The 13,994-nt window shown below is 41.5% G+C and overlaps 1 long non-coding RNA gene across 1 annotated transcript; it reads left to right on the top strand.

The window, feature by feature from the left end:
* The first annotated feature begins 4,586 nt into the window (after positions 1–4,586).
* LOC143293389 (uncharacterized) lies at positions 4,587–12,881 on the top strand. Its single transcript, XR_013056772.1, has 2 exons — positions 4,587–4,675; positions 8,732–12,881. It is a non-coding gene; the product is annotated as an uncharacterized LOC143293389 (long non-coding RNA).
* Positions 12,882–13,994: the final 1,113 nt, after the last annotated feature.

Genomic DNA, 13,994 nt, shown 5'->3' with positions numbered 1-13,994 from the left:
CTTCTCTGAAGGCCTTCAACATCAGCCACGACACATGGGAGCTGAATGCAGTGGACAGACCAAAGTGGCTTTCAGCTGTCCACAAAGGCGCCAAATCCTGTGAGGCCAACAGAATCGCTGCAGCAGAGCAACGCAGACAAGCCAGGAAAAGCAGGGCCAGGAAGTCCCCGACAGCCGCCACCATCCCCTGTCCACACTGCGTCAGAACCTTCCGGGCGCGGATTGGCCTGACCAGTCATCTGCGCACCCACAGAGCCCAACCCACCCACCCCCAGGATGACTAGATGGTCCTCGTCGATCCCGACGGACGAACCACACATGTATAAACATAACGTACAAACATTACAACTCTCTGTCAATCCATTGTCTTCACATCTGCCGAGAATCAAATAAAATGCATAATCCATCAAACAAACAAAAAATAATCATATATTAAGTAAACAATGTTCAGACTGAAACTTGTGAAATACATTCAATAAAACACGCATTTTAATCAACTCTTTGTCAGGCCCAGCTTGATGCGTTCATATCTGAGAATCAACTAGAGAATGCAAAATCCATCAAACAAACACTGAACAACAACAAATATATATATATCAAGTAAACAATGTTCAGATCAAAATGAAATACATTCACTGAATAAAACGCACATTTCATAAAACACACACACGCACACATACACACTGGCACACACACATACACACTCAGACACATTAAATATCAGCTGCACTAAAACTGTATAAAAGCATTAAAATATCTCTAGCATGATACTCCATTTCGCGAAGAGACTTTAGACTATCTATTGTACAGAAACGTTTGGGAAAAAGTATGTTTTCATTTCTGATGTAAAGGTCTGAATAGGAGCTTTTCTGAGGAACGATGGTAAATGATTCCAAACTTGGGGTACTTCGATCAGCTCTAAAAGACCTAATCCCTGCATATTTTGAATTAGTTGTTACGACTTAAAGTATTCGTTTTTTCAGAACTGGGTCTTATTAACGTTCTGTATGGTTCGTGTGTTTCCAGGACAGTGGGCAGGCAGATAGGCTACTGATGGGGGAAGAGATTTATCAAAATGTCGGAAGGCAAGTGTCGCAAGTTCAAAGTGAATGCGGGACTCCACAGGAAGCCAGTTAACTCAGTGATGAAAAAAGAAGTGTGACCTGATCAGATTTCTTTTTTCGCGAAGACAAGCCGTCCAGCATTGTTCTGTATTTTCTGTAGTCTAAATAGAGAGGAAGATGGTAACTTGAACCCGTGCTATACTGTAGAAACGCAGTAGCCTAGTCTGGACAGGACAAAAGAGGAAACCAACTGAGCCATGTTTTTCATGTGCCTTCACGCAGTCTTTGAACCGCTTGCGTGGCCTGCCTTGCTTCGAATTAATTTCTATTGTGCAAAGGACCTGTGCGGGAACTTGGAAACTTTTAAAGTGGAAAGGCCGTTGCACCTTGACAGATCCACCTCAGAAGTTGGGGTCCATGCAGTGTTTCGACGGAAGAGGCCGTCACGACTGGAGAGTTCCTGGTATACTTATTTGTTTATCATGTCAGTCTTCAGTACTATTTCAATCTATTTTTACTTGTGTGTGAATGTTACACACAAACCTGGGTTTGCCTCTCAAGGCCTGATAGCGCGTTAGGTTTATGTGCCGTGACGGTCGAGTCAATGAGGCATCTGGCTGCTGGCACGGTTTGATTACCTGTTTATAAACAGCAGATTTGGTGTAGCGTATATGGATCAGTCCGCACGCTCTGACATGTCCTTTTGACTCAAACTCACAACTGTCGCGGCAGCAACACAAAAATCCACTACCTCCTCCTAGTCTGTCAGGAGAAACGGTCTACCTTTCACCCCCCCCCCCCCCCCCCCCCCAATAAATTTTTCATATGTATTTTTTGGTGCTTTAGAGTATATAGATCACGAAAAATCATGTTAACATAAAAAATCTTGGGACTCACTGTCCCTTCTGGCTTAATTTTGAAGGGTACCCATCTCAGGTGCCGTGGCTGCTTTTTGTTGCCCCAAAACATTCCATGGGTTTGGTGATCACCTGTGTCTTTGTTATTTAAGCTACGAGAATTTCCTTTATGTTTTTGTTGACAGTAATGCCTTCTGCACGATATGCAATAATCAGAACGACAATATATGCAATAAGGTGACTGCAGTGAAGCTACGTGTGTACCCACCGTCTGTCACACGTTGCGAACTGTGAATTTGCCAAAGTGTTTGCACTAAACCGTCTCTCTCAAAAACTGTGCAACTTATTAGAAACAAAGTACACAACAGTTTCAAAGAACAGTCTCTTGTGATTCTTTTGAGCTATGCCACATCACCATGGGCCTATTTTGTTGTCCTCTGTCGCCGGGTTATCTCCCCTACCCCCTATTTGGCTACGACGCAAATTTAAGTCTTTACAAATTCAAATTGGTCTTTTTATTGAAAAAAAAAGAAGTTTATGTGCACTTTCCAAGTGTGAGCACGCGCGCGCGCGCGTGTGTGTGTGTGTGTGTGTGTGCTATCGGGAAAGCTTTGGAAGAAGCCTCAAACGTGCTCAGCACACAGATCACAGTAAATCCGACAACGCCATCTTTATTCCACTCTGAGTTTGACAACTTTGACCAACTGCTGAGTGGTCCACGGCCTGAGTTCCGATCACACAGCACACGGTATCATGTTACAAGAAACTGAAGGGACTGACCATGGTGGAATATACTGCGTGATGCCATCCATTCCAAGAACCGGTGAGCAATCTCTGCATTTGACACAAGAGGATTTACCAGAGTGCTTCGTAACCCAGCGGAAATGCCCACCTTTTGCAATTAGGCACTGGACAGTTGATGGAGGTGAAGATGCTCTCAAGAAAGTTCAAAGTTTCAAACCTCCAATGGATTCTTCTCCGGAAATACAGCAGCATGTCAGATCAGGAAATACCAGCTTGGGCTGGCTTCATTTCACAGTGTGGGCAGAACCCAGCAAAGAAGACGACATTGGACTACTACCCTGTGATCCATCACTTTACAAGACAGTTCATGAGTGCTTGAGACTTGCAGAGGAGGCCACAAGAGAGGTTGGACAAGAGTACGTTATCACTACGTTTGGTCTTGGGTTTGTATGAAAGTCTACCCGATCGTCTGGAACCAACCTGACCAGTACAAGAAGCATATCATTCTGATCGGTACATTCTACCTTGCATGTGCGTACCTCAAGATGCTTGGGAAAAAGCTGGATGGTTCTGGGTTTGGAGAAGCCTTCTGGAGGCAGGCCTGATCTCTTCTGGTTCTCTGCAAGGGGTGCCGTCTGGCAAACATTATGAACGAGCATTGTTCTGCCATAAGACAATGCTTGAGAGTCTAGAAAGCTTGGTGCTGGAAAGATATCAAGAGCACATCAAACGGAGCAACTAGCAAGTTGCCATTTGGAAAAGGGCTCTCGAACCCATGTCTGATGTTCCAGCAGCAAGCAATGGTCATGGATGGATCGACGTTGATGGCACCTTGGAACCAATGTGGTCCGCAGAAGACGTCATCCTGCCCGCAGATATGGTTGACTTCCTTGTGGACTTTCCAGACTCTGACGACGACGAAGAAGAAGCTGTCATATTCTACGTATCAGGAGAGTGGCTTTCTACTTGTGCCGAAGGAAGCGACTCAGAATAATGAGATAGGGAGTAGGGGAGATAAACCTGCGACAGAGGACAGCAGAATAAGCCCATGGTGATGTGGCGTAGCTCAAAAGAATCACAAGAAACTGTTCTTTGAAACTGTGGTGTACTTTGTTTCTAATAAGTTGCACAGTTTTCGAGAGAGATGGTTTATTGCAAATACTTTGGCAAATTCACAGTTCGCAACGTGTGACAGACGGTGGGTACACTCGTAGCATATTGTGCAGAAGGCATCACTGTCAACAAAAACGTAAGGAAATTCTCGTAGCTCAAATAACAAAGACACAAGTGATCACCAAACTCATGGAATGTTTTGGAGTGACGAAAAGTAGCCGCGGCACCTGAAATAGGTACCCTTCAAAATTAAGCCAGACGGGACAGTGAGACCCAAGATTGTTTATGTTAACATGATCTATACACTCTGAAGCACCAAAAAATACATGTGACAAATTTATTAGGGGGGGGGGGGGGGGGTGAAAGGTGGACCATTTCTCCTCACCGAGTATCCCGCCCGACGATTTACCCGGCACTGCGGCAGCAAGGATCGGCTGGCCCAACATTCTTTGATCCAAGATTCTTTCGTCAATCCCCCCCCCCCACCCCACCCCTCTCCCCCATTTCGCAGATGTCCTTACCACACTGTAGGAATTCTGCCGCCGGTTGCAAAAACTTACAGGTCTGCAATACGGGTTTTCTGTCAAAGCATTAAAAAAAAAACCCAACAAAAACAACTGAGAATCACTGTTAGCAGCTCATATGTTTATTCACAGCTAAAAGTCAGGGAAATAAGACCAATTTTAGTAGTGATGCATTACATTTATACATATATAGATGCATTTTTGCATAGTACTATTTTTTGGCTGCAGCCGGTGAACTGACAGCGCGCCAAAAGCACCGGCGGATAACGCTCACTTCAATACGGGTCTGAAGGGAGAAAGACCGAACTCAATGTGTCCGTCCACAACTGACTGACTTGGAGACTTGACTTTGAAAGTGGTTCTCAATTTTACGGTATGCCTTAGTGTGGATTGATGTGTTGGCTAAGGTTCGATTATTGTGCACCGGCCGGCTTTTGTCTGTCTCTGAAATTCGGGCTTATTTAGAAAGCACGGTGCTTTCCCTGGAGGTCGCTGCAGTGCAGCTCCTGTGAGGTTTTTTTGGTTCAGTTTTTTTTTTCACCCGCAGTGCAAGCAGACTATTTTGTTTTAGTAGCCAAAATGGATTTCATGTTAAAGTACAAGTTTAGCATCTTAAATTATTGCACCTATTCAGTTTACCGGCAGTTTGTGTGCATGTATGAAACTATATTACCGTGGCATTACTGAGTAGATCTACTGATGTAGGGTGGATTCCGACTCCTCAAGTTACTTCATTGAACGATATTTTATTCGAGTCAGTTTGAGGATTCAGTCACTAAACAAACGTGCCACCATCTTGCTCCCCCCCCCCCCCCCCCCCCCCCTGTTTTTCGTTCCACAAATCATGGAAATAACCAGCAATAGGTGCAATAATTTCGGATGCTAAATTTGGACATTACCGTGGGGGATGGAGAGAGTGTGTGCAGGAGTGAGGGGGGGGGGAGGGGGAGAATGAGACATCACGTGGAACGCCATGGCGCCGCTGGACTGACATTCATGTGGTTTAGTGATGCAGACAGGAACTTATATGATAAGTCCGTGGTTTCTGTCGCACTGTTAGAAAACATTTTGCTTTTGTGTCGATATTTTGCAACCGTTTTAATAGTCACATTAAATCAAGCTGTAGAAATTCTGATCCGACTGAGGATGCTCAAACTGCGATAATAATAACCTGACCGGCTTGTCGGAGATGCATTCCGATTCAAGTTAATGGCGGAGTACCACTGAAAAGAAGAAAAATGACTTGAAGATTTATTCCAAAGACTAGTGTTGAACCTGGGTTAGGGCCACGTGTAAAGTTATGGCAGTGGAAGTTGTAGCATGTTCTTCCAGCTCATTGACACAAGACGGATGTTTGAGCTTTCAGACATGCATGTACTTTTTGAGTGAATCGACAGCAGTTGTGAAACTGCAAAACTGAAAAAGAATCGGAAGACTGTATCAAATAATTACGTTGGCAGCTCTGGACATTTCGCCCAGTTACACAGAAAACCAGACATGGAAGTGTCTGTCGTTCACAGTGAAATGCTGCGCTTGAGCGGTTTGTTATGTTTCACTGATTTTCGAGGTAAGTAGATCTGCCGTGTCTGTGAAACTCGTCGGGCATGGGTGTAACCACTGAGGTTGAACATTGAGCGTTGATGGTTGCAGCTCTTACGTCCAGGCACGGAATACACGTTTTTAGAGTTTACTTCTAAAACAGTGCATCCCTGTTCTGCTTAATAAGAAGGGGCTTGAGAGCTGGGCAGGTCAGAGCCAAAATCAAACGAATCTAAATCTGATGGTAAACACGTATTTGCCACTTTATGCATAAGTAACAGCAACATTGTTGCAGTTGACTGACCGGTCAGTCCCTTTCTAAAATTAGGCCAGCTGATGATGCTGTAAGGTTGATGATGATGGGCACTAGGCACTACAGTTCTGTTTACTTTATTTAGATCTGCATTGGTCTACACTGAGTAGAATTACCAAAGGTACACATGGGCAAATGCATAGTGGAAATAAACTGAATGTGTGTGCACGGGCACACACTGACACACACAATATAATACACAAACTTTATTGTCTATACTTTGGTACAGAGATTTTCTTTTCAACAGAAGCACATGTCCAACATAAGAAGAAAACAACAAACAAATAAAATGAATAGAAAATAAAAAGATAAATTAAATGGCACCAAATGGAAATAGCTATATAAACACACGTTCACACACACTTAGAAAAGAATACACATGCATGCACGCATACACACACTGTCATTATTTTCTCTCTTCTTCACACTTACACATGCACATTTATGAGCATGTTCACAAAGAGCTGAATTAACACACGCAAGTGCACATGTACTTTTTCTCCTTAGTCCTCTCTCGCATTCACACAGTTGAACTGAACCACACACGCACTTAAATTGAACCCCCCCCCCACCCCACCCCCTCTCTGTCGCTCTCGCTCTCGCTCTCTCAAATATACACAGAGTTTAATTGAAAACACACAGAGATAGATTTGTATTGAAAGCAGTGCACACTAACTTATACTTTCCTCCCACCTCACCCCATCTCCTCTCTCCCCTGGTCAGTCTTGCCTTTCCCTTTCTGTCTCTCCCTTTCTGGCATGCACACATAGAGTTGTACTGAAAACACACACACACACACACACACGTACAATACTGGAAACACTTTTGGGACATGATAAACAATCAAAAGTAATGTAAAAACAACCCAAGACACATTTTTGAAGAGTTTACATAATTACCTGGCAGCGAATCTGTATTACATGTGGGATTATGGAATGGGCTGGGAATGGTTTGTTTGTGCTTGAGTATATGTCATGAATTTGTGTGTATGAAGAAGAAATGCAATTTGTCTTTGTCATTTTGACACATGAATGGAATCAAATGGCAAATATCAAGAAAACTACCACCCTTACTCAAACTTGGAAACAATACTTGCTGTCTTTTACATCACACTGGGACACAGGAAACGTGCAGGCTCACACAATGGTCTACCATGTAGACAGATTTCACCAAACCACTTACTACCCACTCTGTTTTATCTAAGTTTTTCCTGACATCTGACTAAACACCAAGCAACCTGAGATTTAACTGATTGTGTGTGTGTTTGCTGTTCATGATGCAAGTATTGTGACTTGTTTCTTCGTGGTTGATTATTTTTCTTATGATTGTTGCTTCTTTTCTTATATGTAATTTGTGGAGCACCATGAGTGATTGTTATTTGAATTTTCTTGAGAAATGTTTTTGTTTCTTTGTGGTTCTTTTTCTTATGGTTTTCTCTTTTCTAACATGTAATTTGTGGAGCGCCATGAGTGATCATTTGAATTTTCTTGAGAATTGTTATTTCTCTTTACTGTTATGTTTAATTTATGAAGCATGTATCGTGAGTCTCTCTGAGGGAACAGCGCTATAGAAGAGCACTTCATTATGAACTAATGAAAGAATGGATTGAAATAAGTAAGTTACTATATTGCCGCTTGCATACATTACGGTGTAACATCCAACAAACTATTTATATTCAAGAAATTCTGGAATCCAGCTGACTTGGATAAACTGCTTAAAATCCAGCAAACTTATTGGGGACACTTACAGGAGGAAAGTGGCCTGCACTTTTAAGTTCAACAAAATGTAATTGGCGATGATTGAATGTTAGTGAAAACACATTATATTGATGGCAAGAACCTTTTTATGAGGCCGTATTTTTTTGTTTTTTGATTTAGCAGTGCCTTGTGGAAACCATGTAACATATGACACGCCAGTAACTTTGGTCTACATTTTGCTGATTTTTATTGAAGTCTGTTTAAATATCCTTGAGCTACTTTTTATTGTTAAAAGATTGTGTTTTGCATTTTTTTTTTTTACTTGATTTTTACCCCCATGTCCCAAAAGTGTCTACAGTATTGTACATGTGCACATATATAATGATATATTTATTTATGTAGCTACCACTATCAGAATGGATTTCAACATAATTTGCCAGAGGAAAAATCTTGTTGCCATGGGTTCTTTTTCAGTAAGCCGTGCGTGGTTAACAGGAATTTGGTTGATCCTCTCTTCCAAATGACTAGACACTCAGTTTGATTTTCCAGTCAAACTTGGAGAAAGGGTGAGAGTGGATTCGAACCCATACCCTCACAGGCTTTGTATTTGCAGATAAGCATCTGACATTCTGCCACCTTCTTCCATGTGTTTTCTGCTGGAATGAGTGTGAGTGCTTGTGTTTGACAACCCATCATGGCATAAGGCATAACTACAGCCATTGTGATAAGCTGAGGTACAGCTTTTACATGGCCATATTAAATTTTTGTAAGTTTTAGCTGTTGTGAAGTGACAGCTGTTGTATTTCTCTCTCTCTGTCTCTGTCTCTCTCTCTCTCTCACACACACAGAACTCGAAATTTAAAACATTTTTTTATTCAAGGACAGAGACAGAGCCAACGTCAAGTCAGTCCTTCTGTATGGAGCAGAGACATGGAGGACAACAAAGACCACCATCAGGAAAGGGCAGACCTTCATCAACAGCTGCCTGAGAAGGATCCTCCAGATACGCTGGCCCGACACTGTCAGCAACGCAGACCTGTGGCAGCGTACCAACCAGCTGCCAGCCGAAGACGAGATTCGGCGCAGAAGATGGAGATGGATCGGGCATACCCTGAGGAAGCCAGACAGTAACATCACCAGACAGGCACTGAAATGGAATCCCCAGGGCAAACGGAAGAGAGGAAGGCCAAGAAACACCTGGCGACGTGACCTCGAGGCAGACACCAAGAAGATGGGGCACACCTGGAGACAATTAGAAAGGGCAGCCCAGGACAAAGGACTCAGGTGGACTGTTGTGAGCGGCCTATGCTCCGGGGGGGCATAACTAAGAGAGACAGACATGCAGTTCTAGAAAGGTTGGTACAGTCATGGATGATTTTGTTAGTGCATGGCGCAAGTTGGCCAAATCAGCATCTTAAGTAACTGTGGGAATGTGTATAGCATGCACTTTAGGCAAATAAAAGAACCCATGGCAACAAAAGGGTTGTCCTTTGCAAAACTTGTCAAAAAATTGACTGATAGAAAAGCAAAAGAAAACACTTGCAGGTAGACAAAAATTGGGTGGCACTGCACAGTTCCGACATGCTCTCCCTTGAGATAGCAGCCTGAATTCCTGAGAGAGAGAGAGAGAGATAATGATAATCTCTTATTCAGATAAAGGTCAAAAGCCCCTTACTGAAAAGGGGTCATACACAAAAATGAAAATAAAGACACAATAAACTGACATCACAAGTCAGTGAAAAGTAGCTAACACAATATTCAACATCATTCATGAAATAACGATTTGAAAAAAGCAGAGGGATCTTATATTTAGGTTGAATTAATCTTTGCCTGAGGTCACTCAAAGCAGAGCAACATAACAAAAAATGCAATTTATCTTCCCTACCCAAGTTGCACAATCGACAGGTATACATATTATCTACTTCAGTCTCTGAAACTGAACAGCAATATTAGAAATACCAAATTTGAATTTTGTTAGTGCACTTTTTACATACCTGTTCATTTCATCCCAATATTATGAATCTATGGTTCAGTCCCTTGCAATTTTTTAAAGTGTAAACTGCACAAATCTATTGCTAGTTTCCATAGGATCATTGTGCTAATTTTGCCACCATAAATCGGCTATTCATTGTCTGAAACACTTTAAAAAAAAAAAAAAGCAATATCTTCTACACCCTGATTATCCCACACAAATGAATAACCATAAGAATTTAAGCACTGACAAACACACGTTGCCCACGTCTTTTTGCCACTGTTATCTAAGGAATACAACATCCGATAGGCATTGAACGGTAGCATGTTTTCATTCATTCTGTTAAAATGCAACCAATACTTAAAACAATTAATGTAAATAATAATCCAATGTATACAAAAAAGACATCAGAAACTGAAGTGTCAGTTGAGGTAAGCCACACTTGAATTAATCGTGACACAAATTCAGTAATCAGTTGAGAGAATAAGCACAAACTATACAACTATATATCATCAAAATAGACATATAATAACGTTGAACAGCAGGGTATTCGAGTCTAAAGAAAATGTATCATCAGGGAATTGCTGGAGGTACACACCTCTGCACAAGTTGAAAATTAACATTTTTCTCTTTACTGCTGCTGGTGACTTTTTAGGTTTTGTTTTGATATGTTGAATTATGGTTAGTTATTCGAGAGTGATCCTGCTTTAATTTTTACCAGATCGCCCAGTGAAATTATCCTCTGTCCTGCTGGAAGACATGACAATATGCAACAAGAGAGAGTCCATGTAAGAGTAGAAAGGAAGAGAATGTGAACAAAAACAAAAACCTCGGGTACTTGGAATGCACAGGAGCAGGATTGCTGCTGGAAGAAGAGGGTGCTAAACAGGCACATATAGGGAAGGTAATACACCTAAGGTCACCAGCTGCACTTACGTTATAGTATTTCTGGTATGCCCTCTTATTTTGGTTTCAGTTTGCATCAAGGTTAAAACTGGTAACAATTTTGCAGGCAAGCACTCTTGTCTGAGCAAGGGGCCTGGCAGACATGGAGAGAGCAGGGACAGCACATTCCCTGCATCCAGGACCCTCCTGGTGACAGCCTGTACACCCAGACATGCTCGAGAATAGAAGTGGGCTGTGTTCTTCTCTTCTGTCAGTTTACTGCTTGTGTCAGTGCTCCCAGTTTGGGCAAAGGCAGTGGTTTACAGTTGATTATTTTTAACAATTTCTAGTATAAGGTTGTTGTGTCTGTGTTTTCTTTTTCTTGTGAATTGCTGTTTGTATGTGTCTTGTCCTGTTTGATTTCTTTGAACAGGAACTGATAAATTCTTAAATCTTCTTTCTGTGCTAAATCCCATTTGTTCAGAGGATCCAAATTGTCATTATTGTTAATATTCAGCTGTCTTGTTATTTTTAAAATCATTGTTTCTTTTGTTTGTAGACAGACAGATGGACGAACTAACTCCCCTATTTAGTAACAGAAAAAAACAAGGAGAGAGACAATGGTCAATGAACAAACAACGGACAAACAAAACGACAAAATAGATTGAAGAGAGAGAAGAGCGAGACAGACACTGGGGAGAGCAAGAAAGATAAAGAACAGGGGGGAAAGCACTCTGCCTACAGAAAGGAGCCGAGGAAGGCTTTTGCTTACTCAGAGAGAACAATTCTGTTCAGTTTCATATCTGCATTTATTTCCCTGACAATTTTATTCAATAAATCAACATTAACTCACTCAGTACGGCCAGTCCTCTCTTCTCCTCTACACAGACCCCTCGGATGTCCAGTGGGTGTCTGAATGACCCAACCTTTAGCTTCCGTCGTAAGAATTGTGGTATTCTTTGTCAACATTCAACTCTTCAGTATAAGAGCCTTCCTCTTGCAATATTTTGATGATGGTAATTGGGGTGAAATGCTGTTAACGTGGTCTTTTTTGCCGTTCGTATGGAGAGAGTTAAGCACTAAAACAACAAAGATAGATTTTGGACCGACACAAGCATCATCCCATCTCAGCTATAACTCGAAGGTGCCGCAGATTTATTGAGACGGGGTAGCAGGATTTCGGAAGTTTCAGGCTGGACCAGGGACAATTTTTGGGTGTAGATTTAAAGGACAATTGGGCAAGGTCGGAGGTAAGGGGAGATCACAGATGTGGCAATCAAGAACGAAGAACGGGCCCCTGGAAATAACACATACACAATGCATACTAACAATGCAAAGCAATAATCTTCTTTCTCTGCAAGGGCAATTATATAAACAAAGAAACAAAAAAAAAGTCCTTCCACTGGGATAGGCCTAAAACTGTACAGATCTATCAACTAACTTAAGCCTATTATTAGTCTACTCATTTAGCATCAGGAATATTGGACTAAATCATGAACCCTAATCACACACACATTATTAGCATTATTTAAATACCCTTTCAACAAGATAGCCTACTAAATATTCTAGAAAATCACAATGGGCTCTACCCAAATTCCAATATGACTGCCCGTGCCAAAAAGTACATGGTAAACTAGTCCCAGTTATATCTTAGTCTAGTTCAAGTCATAGCTTAGTGACAACATATAGGCTTACCTTTTAGTCTAATTAACTTATAATCTTAATGTAACTTAATAACCTTGAATTTAAAAAAAACCCGTTACGCCAAACGTCTTGTTTTCCTCAGACTGACATGTATCTCTTCTCAGCCCGTTAGAAAAGATACTAAGTCAAGAAAACCGGAAGTGAGGTAATGGGACTTGGTTTTCTTTTTCTAAAACAATTTCCAACCTGCAAAAATAATTACGTCTAATAACCTTCTCCACAAGATTTTTTGTAGACAAAAAAATAAAATAGTAAGCTAGGACACAGTTAATATTCATTAGGATCCACTTCGTAACATTCTCATTTCTCTTGACAACCGCCTCTCCAAGGGAAAACAACTTATCAAAAGACTGAACTGTTGTTGCTTCCCTTTGTGTTTTTGTGGACCTGTCTGTCATGCTGTCGACATGTTATTCTTCCCAACAGTTCAAGAATACTCTTGAGCTGTGTGACGTGTATATATTTATGGGCTGTTTGGAACAGGTGAAATCTGAATGTAGTTCTGCTGGGTCATAACCATGATCTGAGAATGGAAAAGACACATTTAAAAAAAATTTTTTAGTTCACAAGATTTCAGAGTCAGACTTAACTAGAAGACTGCATACTGGCAGTAAATCTGCCATTTAATTTGACATGAAATACTGTGACCCACCAATATAGACTCCAACCTTGGTTCACAATATTTGTGCTTGATTAAGTGTAATTTTAAGGAAATGTAATTTTGTTTTCCTCTTACTGCTTGCTGGCTTTGTTGGTATTGGAGTACTAGAGGCCCTTTGTCCTCTGCTGTGTTGTACAGCCTTGTGGTGAGCCTGTGGCAGTTGTGATACATCACCCATACCTGAAAATTAGATTACATAAGTGGTGACAGATACAGACTTGTCACAAAGTTCTTGAAAGACCCAAATTTGTTGACACAGCGACATCTTTCAAACAGCTGTTCAGTAGAACCCCTACCCCCAAGAAAAACAATTTTAGATCTGCACATGACATAACGCTTGCGCTTATGTGAGAGGAGATTCAGTATCACACACCTCCCAGAATTTTGGGTGGATGAGTCAAATGACAAAACAACACTGCAGTGCGAGACAAAGGGCCAGCCTATTGTTTCCAAAAAGATGGTCATTCCCATGAAATCTTCACCGCAGGCAACATCACCACTGCATAGAACTAGAAGGTAAAAACTTGTGCACACTATTAGGCATATTTCAGGTAGTTAGCAGACGGTGCACTCAACAGCAAAGCAGTGAAATCATAAAAACGCATGGAACTAAAACTGCTCAGTGTTGCTAGAATAAACACACCATCCATTTTCAACAAACAAGGTTCAGCTCTGCGGACCAGGTAAGGCTTAAACTGGAGCAGATTCAGACAACACAGACGTTTTCTCAAGTTGGTAGGTATCAAAGTTAAAAGTGAACACAAGCCTTTTGTGCGGGGAGATCAGCATTGAGGACAAACCTTTTAAAAATTGATGGAAGTTGGAATCCATTCCTATGGGCTGTGTTGGCAGTGATGATTTGCCAGGATTTAATTTTTTCCGTGTTAGATCAGTGTGAAGTAGAAAACCAACTGTACTGGA

Source organism: Babylonia areolata, chromosome 19 (assembly GCF_041734735.1).
Source record: "Babylonia areolata isolate BAREFJ2019XMU chromosome 19, ASM4173473v1, whole genome shotgun sequence".
In the NCBI taxonomy this organism is placed as follows: Eukaryota; Metazoa; Mollusca; class Gastropoda; order Neogastropoda; family Buccinidae; genus Babylonia; species Babylonia areolata.
Note: the sequence above shows the minus strand (reverse complement) of the source record. Positions and strands in the feature narration are given on the sequence as shown.